This window comes from Rhipicephalus microplus, chromosome 1 (assembly GCF_043290135.1).
Source record: "Rhipicephalus microplus isolate Deutch F79 chromosome 1, USDA_Rmic, whole genome shotgun sequence".
NCBI lineage: Eukaryota > Metazoa > Arthropoda > Arachnida > Ixodida > Ixodidae > Rhipicephalus > Rhipicephalus microplus.
Genome location: NC_134700.1, coordinates 176,101,202 through 176,120,470, shown reverse-complemented (window position 1 = coordinate 176,120,470; position 19,269 = coordinate 176,101,202).

Here is a 19,269-nt window from a genome sequence, read left to right as displayed (position 1 = left end):
AAGCTTGAGGTTATTAACTAGTAGAGCAATACCCTCGGCAGTTATTTTTATAGGTTCCACGTATGCAATGTCAAGTTCGGGAACGTATGGTACGTCGGAATGGTCTTCCAGGGTGAAAACGGATGAAAAAAATGCGTTAAATGCTGATGAGCAATGACTATCTGAAAGAGGGACATGGTCGTCATCTAGCAAAGATATTTGTTGGCCATGTTGTTGAAGAGAAACAAGTGACCAGAACTTCTTGGAATTTGATTTCAAGAGGGAAGGTAGATCGACAGAATAATATTTAAGTTTAGCAGATTGTACTGACGCGCAGTAGCTTTTCATAAAATTCTTGTATGTCTGCCACGCGGAGGGCGTGTCAAGGCGTTTAGCTGTGCGGTATAAACGTTTCTTTTTATTTCTGAGTCGCCTGAGAGATTTCGTAAACCATGGGTTTGTTTTATCGTTTTTCACTTTTACGAGGGGGACATACTGATTAGTTTGTGTGCATAGTTTATCTCGGTACAGCACCCAGTTATCATTTACTGAACGACGGTCGAAAAGGGGTAGGAATGTGTCGTTGTGAAAAATTTCGAGTTCGGCATTAAATTGGCTGTAATTGGCCTTACTATAGTCGCGAATATTTTTCTGGTCGGTGCCGGAGAAAGGTAGCGGAATGTTAAGAGTTACTTGGAGGAGGCTGTGGTCGCTAAAACCATCTATGTTAGGAACGGTACCTACTGTTTCAGGAACTGTCGTAAGAATTAGGTCAAGAATGTTAGAGCCGCGCGTAGGTTGGTTTACTATTTGAGATAGGTTAAAATCTAACGCAAGGTTTATAAATTCCGTGGAATTGCGGCAAGAGGAAGACAATTGGATCCAATCTATTTCGGGAAAGTTAAAGTCGCCGAAAATGTAGATGGCGTCGGTGCGACATAAACTAGTGGCCTGGGTTATGCTACTGCGCAAGTCGTCTACAAATGAATGGGAACAATCAGGGGGCCGGTAGCAACTGCCGATAAGTAGTGTGGTGAACTTTGTAACACAGGCAACCCAGATCATTTCTAAATCAGAGTGAACATTGATAGCATATGATTGCACAGTCTTTCTTACTGCAAGAAGTACACCTCCGCCACGCTTATTTTTACGGTCATTTCGATATATGTGGAAGTTGTTGCGATCGGGAAAAATTTCAATATCGGAGATATCTGGGTTTAGCCACGTTTCAGTAAGGGCAAGTATGTCGCAGTCACTGTCATCTAGAAATGAGCAGACTAAATCCCGTTTCGGCACCAGGCTGCGGATATTAGTAGATGACAGCGATAGTGTAGGAATGGTATGAAGTGAAGTCACATCGGGATCTTGCAAGGACTTGTTCGACTTTAGCTATCTGCTTGATAGCACAACTGCGTCCGTGTTGATGTCATAGACGTATGTTTTTTTATCAATGTGCAACCTGTCAACTGACACTTTGAAAGCCTTATTTTGGGCTTTGGCAAAGCTCACTAATTTGCGCCTGGCCTGTCGCGTCGCCGGTGAAAAATCTTCGCCGATTGAAAACGTTGAACCTTTTAGTTTCCGTGCAGAAGACAAAATCTGCTGTTTATCTTTGAAGAAGGTTAGTTTTGCAATTATTGGTCTGTTTTTTTTCCTCGGTGAACCTGCCAAGCCTGTGAACCCGTTCAAACTGTGCACTAGTTGTTGTTATGTCGAGTCGTTCAGAGCAAAAGTTAATTATTTTTTCCTCGGACTGGGCCCAATCCTCTGGTTCGCTATGCTCAATTCCAAAGAAGAGAAGGTTTGACCGCCGCTGCCTATTTTCAGCATTGTCGCATCTAGACGTGATTTCCGTCAGCCGATCCGAAACGTGCAGCAGAGCATTGTCAGTGGGTCCTCCTGCGTTATTTCGCAAAGCAAGTGTTGCCTCGAGGGCAGCGATTTTAGCATGGAGTAATTTGATCTCATTTTTAGTAGTCTCATGCTCGCCACTTAGTCGTTTCAGGTCAGCTGACATCGCGGTGTGATCAGCTTCAAGTTTTTTTATTGTTTCTAATGCCGAAGCAAATGAATCAGCTTCAGTTTTGCTCATTGGTCCCGAATTCGACTCGACGTCGCCAGAAAGCATAAGCAATGTCCTCAAGGCATCAGAGCACAACTTATACGGCAAACAAAACACTCGCTTTAGCACATCGCAAAACTCTGGTGGGCACGACACCGCAATGAGACAGGAATGACTACACTTGGTACAGGCAGCACCGCTCATATAACTAACCTGTAACAGCAGTGGTCGTGAGTCACCCATCCCAGATGCGGCGTCGTACCCAAAGTAGGCGGCTGAAAGATGGCGCTCATATACTCCCCAGTTGACGTCATGAGGCGATACGGAAGTTCCGCGTTGCCAGATTGAGGCGCCGATTTCATCCAAGTTAGGCCTCAGAAGGGTTTCGGTAGGCCAAGGAAGAGGCAGGCGGTCGGTGCCAGCCAGTTCGCAGGATCCGGGGACCCAGAAGCAAGCAGCCCAGATGACCGCAACCTGTAACAGCAGTGGTCGTGAGTCACCCATCCCAGATGTGGCGTCGTACCCAAAGTAGGCGGCTGAAGGATGGCGCTTATATACTCCCCAGTTGACGTCATGAGGCGATACGGAAGTTCCGCGTTGCCAGATTGAGGCGCCGATTTCATCCAAGTCACACATATCATTCAATCAATCAATCTGTCCAGCTCAAGCATGACTGACACGGATGTGCCCCACGTTTTTTAGGGGCGAGAATTTTCAATACCTGGGTGATAAAGGGGAGCCTCTTTGTCAAGTGCGACATGTGGGCACTTCACAAGAGATCTCTCTTAAAAATGAGGCCCAGGAACAGTTGACACTTTGTATACGAAATTCTCCCGTTCTATACAAAAAGAGGATACGAGAACATCAGCTTGTGGGTGAAGGGAACTAAGGCGCATTTCTCGGTGGAAATTTTCAACCCTCGAGCACGGAGATATTTTGGCGCAATTGTAACTGCACTTTGGAGCCTTGCTCGTGCCTGGGGTCACGTCACTGCTGAAGCCCTGATGGAGATCTCATTAGCATATACAGAACGGCTGACTCATCGAGGCCGAACCTGGGTAAGTCCGATAATTCCAAGGTAAATAAAGTGGGGATGAGAGCCCCATCCTGTGGAACGCCACGAGAGGTGTATTGGTCTATGGTGCGGCCTTTAGCAGTACGCATGAAGAAGAATCTCTTCAGCAGGTGGCTCCAAATCCATCAACTGGAACATTTCTCCATTGATTTCAAGATTTTCCATGGCATCTAGAATGGCGTCGTGCATCACGTTGTCGTTGGCCTCTTTCACGTCGAGGAACATAGCAACGGATAAGCGTTTGAGGGATTTCTGTTGTAGTAAAGAGGTCACAAGGTCAACGATATTGTCTATAGAAGAGCGACCTCGTCGAAAACCAGCCATAGCCTCTGGATATATACTGTAGCGCTCTAGGTACCATTCGAAGCGTGTCAGGATCATTCTTTTCATTACTTTCCCGACGCAGCTGGACAGCGCAACAGGTCGGTATGATGTGAAGTCAAGCGGTGACTTTCCAGGCTTGAGAATCGGTGTCAAGTGGCTAGATTTCCACGTGTCAAGAACGATGCCGTCAGTCTATGACTGGTTGTAGCATTCCAGTAGCAGGTGTCAGCCCCATCTTTGAAGATGGCATTGAGCAGCATACGTGATGCCGTCCAGCCCAGGTGACGATGACCACATGCAGGTAGCTAGGGCTGCGTCGACTTCTTCGAGTGAGAAAAGTACATTCAGTTCAGGGACGCGCGCGTCAGGAGCATCACCGAGAAACTCGTCACTCATGGTGACCTTATTACCCGCCAACCTCACGCAGAAATCTCCGGCAATTACAACTTGCAGGCGGCCTTGTTGGAGAGTCAGAGGGCTGAAAGGATGTCGTTGTCGTGGAGTTGAGCTGTGGCCACGCCCCGTTCGCCATTTAAGAGAGGTAGGTATGGGAGGATTGAGTGATTCACAAAATTTATTCCACCGTTATCCCCAAAGCTTGTCCATTCGACGATAAATTTTCTTTTGTAGAGGTCCAGCGCCTATGACGTCAAGAAGTGGAGTAGCATACCTGTACATTATCTCAGGATGCCTTTGAATTGTTCGTAATTACTCAAGTTCTACATCGAAATCTGTGCGCTTTTATCTGTGCGTAATGTTACTCTTAACTATTTCCATTTATTTACAATGACCTCCTCCAGGGCGTACGTGACATCTTCGAATGCCTCATCCACCATCGTTTTATACATTGTCCAAATAGCTTTTCTCTGAGATAAAGAAAAAGGATTTGTGAAACATGTGAGCTTCAAATGCTTTGAAATATAGCCGCGGCCGTGAATTTCAATATCAGTGAAGCATCGCACTTCTTGGGTGATTCGGCCCGGCCGTTGTGGTCTAGTGGCTAAAGTACTCGGCTGCTGACCCGCAGATCGCGGGATCAAGTCTCGGCTGCGGCGGTTGCATTTTCGATAAAGGCGAAAATGCTGTAGGCCCGTGTGCTAAGATTTGGGTGCACGTTAAAGAATCCTAGATGATCGAAATTCATATTCATATGGTGGTTTTGGGACGTTAATTCCCAAACATCAATCAATCAATCTTGGGTGAATTGCCATGACACCGGCACCAAATTCATACTCCTGTAACCAAAACCACGTATATACGTTGGGCTGCTGTCATTCATATTGTAAAGTTCATGGCGTCAGGCGAAATGAGAAAGATCCTGGCCCATAGAATCGATTTCGGTGCTACCCCCAAAGCTAGTGATGCCTATTAAAATCACCAGTAATGATTCAGGGACCAGAAGTTGCTATATTGATGTCATGCATTCTCTCACCATCGAACTGAACAGATGGAGAGATGTAAGCGCCGACAAGCGTGAAGACTACCTTCTGCAGGCTCACGGGCTGATTTCTGTTGGGTGGTGGAACCAAGTGTGGGATATAGGTTAGATCTGAATGGATATATACAATTACTTTGCTGGCTTCACCACAGGTCGATGAAGTGAAGGATTCGTAGCCAGAGAGCCTGATCGGTTCTGATAAGTTTGGTTCGCATATTTCTAATATATAAAATGTGTTGCAGCAAACATACTGGTGAAAACAGGGAATTCGTGATTAAGGTGCTGTGTCATTCCACTGGGAAGCCGTCGCACTACGTACTTCTTCGCTGAATGAAGGCGGCGGATGAGTCATTGCGTCTACGCAAGGTTGGCAAGCGCTGGATTGGCAAGCGCTGGATCCAAGGTTGGCAAGCGCTGGATCCAATACTTGCACAGCGCATCGCGCTGTTGAGGCGTTTATATCAACTACAAGGGTGCGTACGTATTGCATCGATGAAAGACATAATCAACGTCAAATCAACGCCGACAAAGGCTACAAAGTAGCACATTTATGCAAACACCGAGGTGTATTTGCTCACGTTTCTTGTTTGGCCGATGTTATGCATAAGCGAGATCTAGCAGGAATAATTAAGTACAAGGTAAAAATAACACAAATGACAATTCTCAGCTCCCAGCCGTACATACAGCAGTGCTTTTTGCAAACGACTTCTCAAATTGGATTCGAATTCTCCTTGACCACGCGTCCTTCCCAGCCTGCTGGACATTACTATATTATTCAGCATATTAATTTTCTGATCTGCAGTTTTGATTTCACTATCGGATCCAGTCATTACTATTTGCCTTTCGCTTCTTCAGTTTCTCCGCAGGGCAATCTGATCAGTGAAATAAATATCACTAAAGTATTCTCTATTGACCCTTCACACCGACCCATCCCAGTAGAGGGCTCTGAAAACCTGTAAACACTTGGTGAATACCGTTGTGGAGATTGTGTTTGCCGGCCTTACGCTTTCCTCAGCTGGACGTTTTGCGAGGACGGATAGTGAGGTACAGCAAACGAAAACTAGTGCATCTACTTAGAGCAGGTGGGGACCTCAGATCCAAGTTATGAGACTTGGCCCTTCAGATCGGCATTTCCAAATCTTGAATAATAAGCACAGGTGCTTACCCACGAGGTGTGCTTACCTTGCGCTTACCCGTGGCGCGAAAACCGAGAGCATTAGAAAAAAGTGCCCAATTTGAATTGAGGGTGTCGTAGCGCGTCATGGTAGAAAAGATGAGTCCAACAGTGGGGACAAAGGAAGAGATAAGTGGGTTCAAAAACTAACGGGTGTCAAGGACATCTTAGTCGAAGTAAAGAAGGAATGGGCGTGGGCAAGGCATGTAGTGCAAAGACTTGACCACTACTAGTGATCAAGCGTAATGGACTGAATCCCAAGAGGAAGCAAGTGTAGCTGGGGAAAGAAGTTTATGTGACCAAATGAGACTAACATGTTCACATTGATAGCGTGGCCGCGGCAAGCACAGGACGGGGCAAATGGCGAAACACGGGAGAGGCCTTTGCCCAGGAGGAGAGGCAGTCAGGCTTATTATGATAGTGATCACCAAGTATTAATCCTGTCCTACGAGGGCTCTGTAGTACCAACGAGCATGCTTCAAGCGTGAAGTGGGGTATTCATCAAAACGGATTCTACATACAATGTTGAAACTTCGGTCAGTCCCTTGCCTAACTGAGAATATAAGCAGACGACTTCGACATATACGCATAGGCATTGCGATACTTTATTAAAAAAAACAGCTCAAGTATAAAAATAGTTTGCTCTTATGCCTCGTGAGACATTTAGGATATATGATAATTTAACATTGAGCTTTGGTAGCGCAGAAACGTGTCATAGTAGTTATTATTTGCCGCTACCAAATAAGAAGACATCACTTCTATATTGTCAGCTTATGTAATGGCAAACAAGATAGGAGTTAACTCTGACGCTGACGATACTGCTGCCATTGTTCGCGGCCGCTGGTGTCTCTAAAAACATCAAGCGAAATTAGAAAAAAAAACCTAGCGCCAATGACAAAGCGGGGCTCGAACCCCGGTCCACTGGGTTACGGGCCAGTATTCCACCACTGAGCTACAACGGTGCTTGTGACTTGTCGGCAAACTTACCTTAGGCAGGCTTTATCTCGAAAAAGCAACCGCAGTAATATGACGTATAAAGTGTTTTAAAAGAGCGAAAGAACAACCACTCATCGTACAATGCGAATAGCGTAACGAGTGGGCCGTCCAATGCTCGAACCGATTACAAAAGCTTGTGCTTGTTTCCCTATTGCATGAGGCGCATACCCACTTCAGCCATAATTCCTCATCTTCATCAGCCACTGCACGAACAATTAGCACAAAATCCCTTGCAAGTGTTCAGGGGATACCACGGACGAAGAATAGCATAGCGAATACCAGCTTACTACCCCAAAAATTATTATTAATGCCCTAGTGAGTATCAAGAAAGTGTGCTTGCAGTAGTTATTCAATGAGTGTTTTTTTGAAGGCTCTGAAAGGTCGCTCTTCTAGCTTTCACTGTGACTGTGCTGTGATTTCCGCGCAGGCCTGGCGTTTTTTTTCTGTAAGAGCATTATCTAGAAAGGCTAAAGTGTAGGCAATGTGAATTCCAAAGGTTGTCAGAAATATGCTTCCAGTTATTCAGCTTACTAATCAGGTGACTGCTTTCTGCTTTTCGTTGCTTAAGAACGGCTTGCAGGACAAGTACATGCAGTCTAGTCACACGCCCTGCCCCACCTACTAACAGTATCCGTGAAATCCTCTTTAAGAACGGCCGCTATTTGTACGCAGTCACATACGCCGTGCATTTGTCGTCCGACTACTTCAGACTTGAAACATTTTTAAGACCTTACACTCACGAAAAAGTCAAATTTACGTTGTGCATTTGCGAAGAGACAAACAATGCTCATCTGCGCCAGCAGTAAATATTCTTCACAGAGTATTTGAGGGGGGGGGGGAAGGGGAGGTTGAAGAACCATTTTTAATAAGCATGAAAAGTGTGTGGGTGAAGCGGGTTTAGATTATGTTTCTCTCCCTCTGTACTTACAGCCTCCTGATTCAGTGTGTGTTGGTGGAGTATTTAGGTCCCAATATTTGTGATTGTTAGGAATTCCGAAGCCAAATGTTCTTCAATTATCGCTTTATCACCTGTATAGACCACGCGCTTCTGCTGATATTCACAGTACAAAAGTACATTGAAGCACATCTAACTTCAGATAACGTGTGTAATAATGCCGAGGCTAGAGCCGGTCAGGTATTTTTCTTTCATAGTTTTCATACCAGTAATCATTTAATGGTTTGTGCTTAAGAAAATAAATAATTTATCTCTCACAACGACTTATTGAAATAAAGATCATGAACTGCGCATGTCCTTCCTCAATGGTTATGAGAGCATCTGCTATACGTGAATGATGAACAGACACAAAGAAATCCGGATTCAAAAAAAAAAAGAAAAATTGGCAGATCCCACGTACAGTAGGAATCGATGATATGAGAAGCACGAATGAGAAATGTTGATATGTCACTTTAAAATCAACACAACGTCGCGAGGTGTAAGTAAATGAAGCCGTACATTGATTGATATGTAGGGTTTAACGTCCCAAAACCACCATGTGATTATGAGAGACGCCGTAGTGGAGGGCTCCGGAAATTTCGACCAACTGGGGTTCTTTGACGTGCACCTAAACCTGAGCACACGGGCCTACAACATTTCCGCCTCCATCGAAAATGCAGCCGCCACAGCCGGGATTCGAACCCACGACCTGCGGGTCAGTATCCGAGTACCTTAGCCACTAGACCACCGCGGCGGGGCTGAAGCCGTACATGAATTCCGTGAGAAGACTATCAAGTTTGGATGTATCATTTATCCTCGTCATCTATTCTTGTCACGTGATACCAAATTTAGTATACGTAGAGCAAACGAAACGGCATCGAGCACGCTATGAGCGTAGTATGTTGTCATGTTCTTACATGACACGCGTGTCAGGATTATCATGTTTGCGGTAGTCATATATTTCGTCATTCATTGACGCCACGTAACACCAAATTTGGTATGTGTGGAGCTGGCAAAACGGCCGCGAGTGCGTTATGAAGAGCCTAATATACTCTAATGTAGCCTTGATGCGTGCGGACGCTGGACACAGCGACGCTACGTCAGCAAAACGCGAGTACTCTATAGTATGACGCCAAGCGCGACCAGCATCCGTCGGCGCGGCTCGACGGCAACCAGTCTGAAATGCGACATGCTGAATTTCGCGCCGACGAGTTACCCAGACAAACGTCTCCTAGATTTCCCGTGCCTGCCGGATTAGCGCGAAACGCCTGTCATCTATGGCGGCGCTGCCTACGAAGAAGTAAGGGTTTTTGTACTCGGCCTTCTATATCGGCACTTTTGGCGTTTGCTACTAATTTCCGAGGATGCCTCGTATTAAAAAAGTTGCTTGCTGAATGATGGCGTCACTTACGTAGGGTTAATTATAATTACTTTTACGCCTTTCAAACTTTTTTACGTTATTATTGTTGCATATAAGCTCCAAAAACGTAAAAGACTATTTGAAGATACCCCTACTTGAGTGGCGCCACCACCCTAGTTCCGACGACCGCCGCTTCCCAAGTGACCGCCGATAATCTGGCAGGCACGGGAAATCTAGGTGGCGTTGCCCAGACAATGCTGCGTCTCCATCTTTTGGTGACGGAGGGCCACCGGACCAACACCACGTAGACTGTGAATAGTCTAGGTGGTGTTGCTGAAACACGCATGCTTGAAAGCAACGCAGAGTGGCGCGCGCATTAGAGTATGTGGAAGGACCGGCACCTGGAGGGGCAACGCCAGCGTGACGGGACGAAATAAACGCCGGCGAGCACGCGCACCGCGTCACATCGAAATATATTGGTGCCTTGACTGTCACATGTTTTAATCTTCTCACACGATACGCATCTCATGATTCCTATGTTTGTACTACCACATACCTTTGTCATCCATTGGCGTCACATAATACCAAATTTGGCATATGTAAAGCTAGTGAAACGGCCGTGAGCGCATCACCAGTGTGTCATGTAGTCATGTCGTTACTTGACACGCATGTCATGATCATCATGTTTCGATGTTTCATTTACCTATATCGTCCATTGGCGTCACGCAATACCAAGTTTGGTACATGTGAAGCTAGCGGAACGGCCGCGAGCGCATCATGAGCGTAGCATGTAGTCATGTTGCTACATGACACGCAACTCATGGTTATCATGTTTGCACCAGTATCACACCTTCGATATCCATTCACGTCCCGTAATATAAAACTTTGTTTAAGGGAAACTAGTGAAACGGCCGCCAGCGTATCATCAGCGTGATATGTAGTCATGTTGATACATGACATGCATCTCATGATTATCATGTTTGCAGCAGTCACATACCTTCGTCACCCATTCACGTAGTGAAATACCAAATCTGGTTTATGTGATGCTAGCGAAACGGTCGCGAGCGCATCATGAGCGTGGCATGTAGTCATGTTGTTAGACGACACGGATATCATGATTTTCATGTTAGGGTCTGTCGTTTGTGTTCCCCATGCAATCGTATCATACCATACCAGTTTTGCAACATGCCATGTGAACGAAACCACCACAAGAGCTGTGGGATCGTGAAATGTAAATCATGACATTCATGACATATGTCATTACTTTCATGTTATGACTAGTCAAATATGTATTCATATTGTCATGTTATGCCTTAGCAAGTTTGGTATCGATACCATCATCGTAACAGCCAGGAGAGCTAAAAGTCGTAGGCGGCTAGATAGATAGATAGATACGCTCTATGTCGCCGAAATTCGCTAAGAAATACTTTGCATTTAATAACGCGCCGGGGGAGCCAAAGCGCACAGTAGATCTTGCGCGCGAAGCGCTCAGCTTTCCGCACCAATCGACTGCAGCAATGCCGTCACGGACAACACGGAAGGCATTGGGAGGCGAGGCGCGGTCACGCCACTCAACAGTTCTAGTACACTTTAACCAGACTCAACTCACTGCTCTTGGCCCCCCTCTCGCCACGTTAACTTTACCCATGCTTTTCTTCTCGTCATTCTTTTTCACGCAGGTGGGTTAGAAAGTATAAAGTTAGAATGACGGATCTCCAGAATTTACCTCGACTTCAGACTACTCCACTGGTAATATGTAGTATAGGCCTTTGGCATGCTCAATCCAAAAGTTGATACGCAATGTTAGAGTTCTGCTTTTTTTTCAAATTCTGAAATTTCAAATAAAAGACCGATGCAAACGCCGAAGTTCTGTACAATAACCGAACAACAAATTGATCTTCTTGTTAGAAATCAAGAAACATTTTCGGGCTTAAGAAACAATACTATCGCATTTTTAGAGGTTGTAGCGCGTCACAATTTTGACAATTGCATCTTAACGACGGCTTTCTGAGCGCAACACTCAAAATTGCGTAGATATCCGCTAGGCTTAGATGTATCAGCCGGGACGGCTTTCAGCTCTCCCATAAAAGAGTATGAAGTACTCTAAATCGTAAACCACCTTTTCTAAACACAGATATCCTCTAGGATGCAAGGCATTATGTTCGGGGACGGCTTTATGCTCTCCCTTAGTAGAGTACCTCGTACTCTAAATCGTTAAAAACTTTTTCAAATACAATTTCCTCATCAAGTTTGAGGCCCACGGGCCAGCCCTCAGCTTTCCTTTAGTAGGGTACCAAGTACTCTAAATCGTTAACAGTTTAATTAAGACACAAATCGAAGGGCTTCAGGAAGTGTGAGGCCAATGGGACGGCTTCAAGCTCTCCCATTGTAGAGGGCCAAGCACCCTAAGTCATAAACTATTTCTAGGGGCGAAGCTTCTTATAGCGGCACCCATTCGTCCATCATAGCCGTTGTGGTAGTGTGTAACAAGTATGACATTTTGACCTCCAAGGTAGTGCCGGTAAGAAATTTCTTCTGTGTGTTGTTGAACAATAACAGATAGTGGTCAATGTACATGCCAATGGCTGCTAAGGGGAAATGAGAGAAAGAAGAATTCGGTTTTTAGTTAGCGCGCATGCCGCGATTTTTTTAATGTTCAGCAACGCACAGAAGACAAGAATAGGTTGCTACATTATACTCGCTGGGCGTAACCTCCAAGGTTTTAGAAAGGTTTAGGGAACGTTGGGCCGCAGTGCCATGAATACAATGAACTAGTATATACCATGAGCTCGAGGTGGTTAAAGGTGGGAAGTAGACACAAAGCGCAAGCCGTAAGAAAGTGTGCGTGTGCCTCCTCTCGTTCAGTCGTTGGAATGTCCGCTGGATGGCGGTGCTTCTATATGAGGAATATATGATGAAAAGGTGTGAGATGGTGGTACTTGGAGTGTAGAATAGATGGACGAACAGACACACAGATAGATGCAAGGATGAACGCACGGGAAGACGCACGGACGGATGGACGCATGGACGGACGCAGAAGCGGATGCATGGACCAAAGTAGGGACGTACGCACAGATGAACGTGCGGACGCACGAACAGACGCACGCACGGACGGGCAGTAGGATGCATGGGCGGCCACACAGACGGACGCATGGATGGACGGAAGCAGGAACGAATGGACGGACGGATGCTTCGTCCCACTATCCATCATTCACCCCATGGATATGCTGCCATTTTTGTTGTTTCTTTAAACACCCACCTCTATGGGCGTACGAGGGACAATTTCAAAGGCACTGTGATCACGGCGTTATTTTCGTCAACACGGCCTCATGAAGTGTGCCACGGGACGGCCTCATGCTTTCCCATAGTAGAGAACCAAGTACTCTAAATAGTAAACCACTTTTAGATGCGGAGCATCTAATACTCGAGGCTTGTAGTGCGGCGCCGTCCGCAAGCTTCCTCCTCCTTCTTCCACCATCTGTGCATCCCTTCCTCCTCTACACATCGCGCGCGCTTCACTCCTCCACCATCTGTACACCTCCCTCCTCTACACACCGCGTGCGCATCTCCTCTTCACGAACATTCGCTTGCTGTATAATGTAGCGCGCATGCGCCGTCACGCTTCGAGAACATCGGCAGCTGACGCACGCGCATGCGCCGTCGCGCTTCGAGAACATCGGCAGCTGACGCGCGCGCATGCGCCGTTGCGCTTCTCCCCCTTCTCGAACATTCGACAGCTGACAGTGCATGCGCCGTCGCGCTGTATATATACTCAAGGTCGGCGCTCGCTCGCTCAGTTGCCGCTCGTTGGTTGGTTTGTACGGCGCGTCGACGTCCAAGGTCGCGGTGAAATGAATTCCAACGAATCCACAAACACAATGATCGACGTCCCTTCGACCAGCGCCGCCCTTTCGCATACATGTGTACGTGTTCACTCATTTAACACCCCCTCCTACAACCACGTTAACCAATTTAGCCATCGACCCAAGTAAGTCGCAATTTAACACCCCATTTCACAACCACGTTAACCAATTTAGCCATTGACCCAAGTAGGTCGCACTTTAACACCCCGTTATATGCTCCGCACCCTCCTCAGTGCTCCCCGAGGGAAGCTGCGGGCAATTTTTTTCTAAAGACGCATTAGTCGATACGACCTCATCAAGTGCGAGGCCCACGGTACTGCTTTCAGCACTTTCATGGTAGAGGAAATACTGCTCTAAATCGTTACCCACTCTTTTTAACGCATCGTAGTTCGTACTCTTAATTGTTAACAATTTTTTTTCTAAACGCATCGTACTACAAATTAAACACATGTTCTCGTAAACGTATGTTTAAGCATATGCAATGATGCAACGTTGAAATATTGCTTACGTAAACTCAATATAGTATAATATTTTTTTTAATCCCAATCACTACATTTTCTTAATACGACTGGGAGGCGCAAGCTATGCTCCTTTTCTTCATCTCATTTTCTTTGTCTTGGTCTATGCGGTAAGTTCTGGGCGTTTTAACCATGAAGCAAGAAGCTGCATTCTGTGGCAGTGCCTAAAAGAATAAACGCCAGTCATGTTAGTGCACATTTAGCGTTGGATGCATTAACTGGGCAGCAGGACTGCGCGGTGGTACATTTTGTTCCATGCAATAGAAATGTTTTTGTTTAGGAGAACTGCACTCCCAGATGGGTGAGCCTGAAACAGCAAATGCTGCTGGCTGATTCCTAAGAGCGAAAATGTTAAGGCTGCACCGTAGAACTCTGAAACAGTGCTAGATGAGGACTTATCCTTGCAAGGCTGGTGGACTCACATAATAAGTGGTCACGTAGTCGGCATGAATAAATGCAGCATTATATTCCCGAAAACGTCTACTTACCACAGAAGCCTATATTCACAGTATAGTTTAAGACATAATCTGTCTAGTGTGTTCAGAGATCATTTTACTCGAAAGAAAGAGGAGATATTGCTATGCGAAGGAACACGTGTCACTATATCTCTATTGTCTTTAGAACGGCTCTTCGTGAAAAGTGCTTTATAGGAAAGACAATAGATATGCACAGGCGCAGTGAAACAGCGGCCACATTACACATGTCAAATGAAAAAAAAAATGGAAACAAATAGTATACACTAGTATGGTTTCATTGGCCGAGTGCAGATTTAGCCTTCCTTTTCCTTGCTTGCGCCAGTGACAAAATACTTTCGTTTGCGCCAGACTGAATTGCAACAGAGTATGTGAGAAACTGTATATGTAGTGCGCAGCATGGGTAATGATCGCGCTTAGTAATTTAGCACAGCCAGCCTCATACAGAGCACTCTCAGAGAATCAGGGGAGTGTTGCGGCATGGGCTGCCAGAGAAGAAGGAAGTAATCACACAATGCACTTCTACGATAGTCCGTGGCTGCCAGAACATTTTTGATAGTAAGGCCATGTTGTTTCTTCAGTACTTGTTTCGACAGTGCGTGGCGAGCAAAGAATAATAAAAAAAACACACATGACAGTGCGTTACGCAGACGAAACTAAAAACTGAGCTTATGGCAGACAATAATGCGTGGTGCTTACAGCACTATTGCTCTTTTGTGGAAGCAGTCGTGAGTGGAGAGTCTGACGTTTTCTGTGATTGATTGATTGATTTGTGGGGTTTAACGTCCCAAAACCACCATATGATTATGAGAGACGCCGTAGTGAAGGGCTCCGGAAATTTAGACCACCTGGGGTTGTTTAACGTGCACCCAAATCTGAGCACACGGGCCTACAACATTTCCGCCTCCATCGGAAATGCAGCCGCCGCAGCCGGGATTCGAACCCGCGACCTGCGGGTCAGCAGCCGAGTACCTTAGCCACCAGTTCACCGCGGCGGGGCGACGTTTTCTGTGATGACGTGCTTATGATGATGCAGGGAAATAAAGTAAGTGAAGAAAGAGTAAAAAATGAAAAATTTCAGCTACTGTTTGTATGGTAGGAGGAAGAAGTATCTGTTGTATCGTGGAAAATCTTGATGACTGAAAAATTGTAGTTGTTGAATGGTGAGTAACAGGTACACAAAGCCGGCTAGAGTTCAATATTTACTTTGACCTACCATACTAGTTTCTATGATGTAATAAGAAAGCTGGTCAAAGAAAGTATAGTTGCTCCATACAATATATTTGGACGCACAAAATATAACTGGCCGGCCTGAACTTCCCGACATTAGATGCGAAATTGAAGTCGAGAAAGCGCCTACTATAACACTCGACCATCACGCTGTAGTTTAATACGCTTTGCAATGCTTTCGTAATCGATGTACACCCATCTGCTTTGACTCTTAGCAACCATTCATACTGCTATTAAAACATTATTCTCATTGTACTTAGATTGGCCATTTACTTCACTAGCGAATGTTTTTCGCGGAAACCCATCGTCCTTTTTTTTTGTCTCCTTGCTGTGCTTTTACTTTGCGCCTTGTGTCTTGCTTTCGCTTCTCTGCCTTTTGTTAGTTCACCTCAGAACCGTCAACTCAAATTACTGGGACTCTGGAGTCGGTGTGCGTGTGGGGCTGTCACGAATTCTTTGGTAACGTTACTGTATTCTAGCAACACATAGAATTGATGCTTAATTCATGTACTCTAAAGGTACGCCTATCTGCCCCGCCGCGGCGGCCTAGTGACTAAAGTACTCGGTTGCTGACCTGGTCGCGGGATCAAATCGCGGCTGTGGTGGCTGCGTTTCCGATGGAGGTGGAAATGTTGTAGGCCCGTGTGCTCAGATTTGGGTGCACGTTAAAGAACCCCAGGTGATGGAAATTCCCGGAGCCCTCCACTACGGCATCTCTCATAATCATATGGTGGTTTTTGGACGTAAAATTCCACATATCAACCATCAGTTGCGCCTATCTTTTGTAAGCCCGGAAAACAAAATGTACCTACAGCCAAACGTGAAGCGCCATCATGAGAACGTCGGTGAGCCAAGAACAATATAAACAAGACATGCGCTCGATGGGCTATTCTTTCCATACTTTTCCTGCATCGTGCGGCATTCATTTCTTTTGAACACGAGGACTACGGTATGCCAGCTCGGTTCTACAGCGAAAGCTGCTATGAGATCACAACACGAGTCACGTGTGGGGCCGTAGTTGCCCACCACCGCCGTTCGTATCCGTGACCACTATCGCACTTAATAAAAAAAATCAGTAAGTAAAATACACCAAGGATACAGTGGGATTGGATTCTGGGTCCTTGTGTGTCAACCCAGCATTCTACCATTGAACTGAAACTCGTCTTTTTTAGGTGCGAAGCTCCTCTTAGTCTTTCCTTGTCACGCTTCACCGAGAGCGGAAGAGACGAGAAAGAAAATAAGGCAGAAGAAATAGGTGCCATTTCTCTTCTCATGTCCAAGGGCGTTACTTTGCCGCTACTCTCCTATTGGCTGCTTCGCGCGCTTTGCCTGAATGCGCGGAGAATGAGTGCTTCTCTAAGTCTTCTGAATAGTCGCCGTACGTGGCGGATGATTGGTGAGGCATGGACGAAAAACAGCGGCGGGCGCGTTGAGGACGCTTGCGCTCGGCTTTTTTTGACTCGCGTCTAGTGGTGTTAGCCGTGCGCTGTCTGCATTCTGGAACGCGATGGAATGCATGGACTCCCGCACGGACGGACGGAAGCTTCGCCCTATACTGATTATCATTCACTCTGTGTATATGCTGTGATTGTTTTTCTTTCTCACAAGGTATTTGACACAAATGCCGCTTACGTATTTAACTAGCGCACAACACAAATAAGGTCGATTTGACAAATGTACAATAGACGTTACAAAGCGATTCCCACATAACACAATGTCTAAAGGCGTATTTGGGCAGCATAGTTTATGAACTCAGTGCACCAGTCCGGCCGAAATCGCAGTTCGTCATAAAAGTAATTTAGCTGCATAGTCATTTGTACAAAGTGGCTTCGCGAAGACACCATTGGTTCCACATGCCTTTCCAACATGCGAATTTTCCATAAACTATGCGTGCTCATTAACAACAGCATGTAAACTGGCCTATCAGTGAGTGTGGTTGGTGCAAGATACCGGATACTGTGAGAATTTAAATTCAGTCGTTTTTCAAAAGCCCTCTGCAGGACGACCAGGAAAATTATACTCTCCTTACAACTAATAAAACAATCTTTCACTGTTTTTGGAACCTCGGAGAGGTGGCAGTTAATTGAGGGTACAAATATGCCTTTGGTGATTAAGCATGTTTTAACAGATAGTGTTATGTATGCACTTTCTAAAAAAATTCGGCAGATCCCACGTATCTGGGAATCAACTTTATGCGAAGTACGCGGAGGGAAGGTGGCCGTGTTGCATTTTTTTATTAAGCGACACGCCACGAAATCACATCTAATATATGTATTAATGTTACACGCAGAGACATGTGTTTTAGAGTTGGAGATGTTTATATAACCAGTTTTTCACTTGCACAACGATGCCAACTGGAAATGTGTTTACCAAAACCGGAAACTGATATGAAGCGCTGATGCTCGCGAAGATACTGACCCTTGAAACTGCTACATAAATCAATATCAGAGTATGGCAGCTCACCACAATTGACGGTAGCTCGACGTGACAGCTGTATAAAAGGAGCACATATGTAATGTTTATAAAATTGGGTAGGCAGCTCTGCAACCACTATTGACGTTTCACGGAGATTACATAGCGCCTATTTGAAAAGTAGTTCCGAGACCTGGCGTAGCTCTGTGGTAGAATGCTTGACTGCCACACAGAATGGTTGGGTTCGATTCCTGCTGGGACCCTGAAATTTATTATTTGCATTCGTCCGGTGGCCAACGCTGCTTATGTCAGGTTTTTCTTAACACTGGCATTTATTCTGTGTCTTGGTTGGGTCGACTCCACCGATGTGGGGTATTGCTTAAGGCTCACGCATTATGATTTCCCATTCTCGTCGTGCTTGGGTCCACTACGTACTACCTGGGTCCATACTAAGGGTTTATCAGCAGTGGCACATAACTGCTTACCAGCGGCACATACCCGCCCATGAGTATGCGACACTGCCCGACGGGACGTCTTTGACGACGTACGTGACTGGATTGTGACTTTATTCTTGTCTTGACGAGCGCGTCATATTCGTCAAATCATCTTACCCTACCATGCTAATTTTGGTTCACGCCAAGTTGAGGGGGTGACCCTGAGAGCGCCCAAACGTAAGCGGCTAGATAGATAGATAGATAGATAGATACGCGCAAAGTCGCTGAAGTTCGCTAAGAAATGCTTCGCAAAAAAAAAATGGCAGATCCCACGTAGAGTGAGAATCGATGATAAGCGAAGCACGAATAAGAGAGCTTGTCATATGTCACTTTAAAAACAAGACAACATTGCGAGCGGGAGGTAAATGATGCCGTACATGACTTCTGTGTCATGATTGTCATGTTAGAATGTGTCGTTTACTTTCATAATCCATTCACGTCACGTGATACCAAATTCAGTATATAAAAAGCAAGCGAAATGGCCGCGAGCACGCTATAAGCGTTGAATGTTGTCATGTACTTAGATGACCCGCTTCTCAGGATTATCATGTTTGCGCCAGTCATATATTTCGTCATTCATTGACGTCACGTAACACGAAATTCGGTATAAGTGGAGCTAGCAAAACGGCCACGAACACATCATGGAGGGCCCAATAAACTTCAATGTAGCGTTGACGCACGCGCACGCAGGGCACAGCGACACTACGTCAGAAAAACGCGAGCACTCTATATAGTCTGACGCCAGTTGCGACCGACACGACCAGCATCCGTCGGCGCGGCCCGACGGCAACCAGCGCGAAATACGTGCCAGTGCGTTACCCAGACAACACTGCGTCTCTCTCTTTTTGTGACGGAGGGACGTCAGACGCACTGAAACGCGCATATGTCGAAGCAACGCAGCGCAGCGCGTACCTGTGAGCATATGACCGGACCGGTG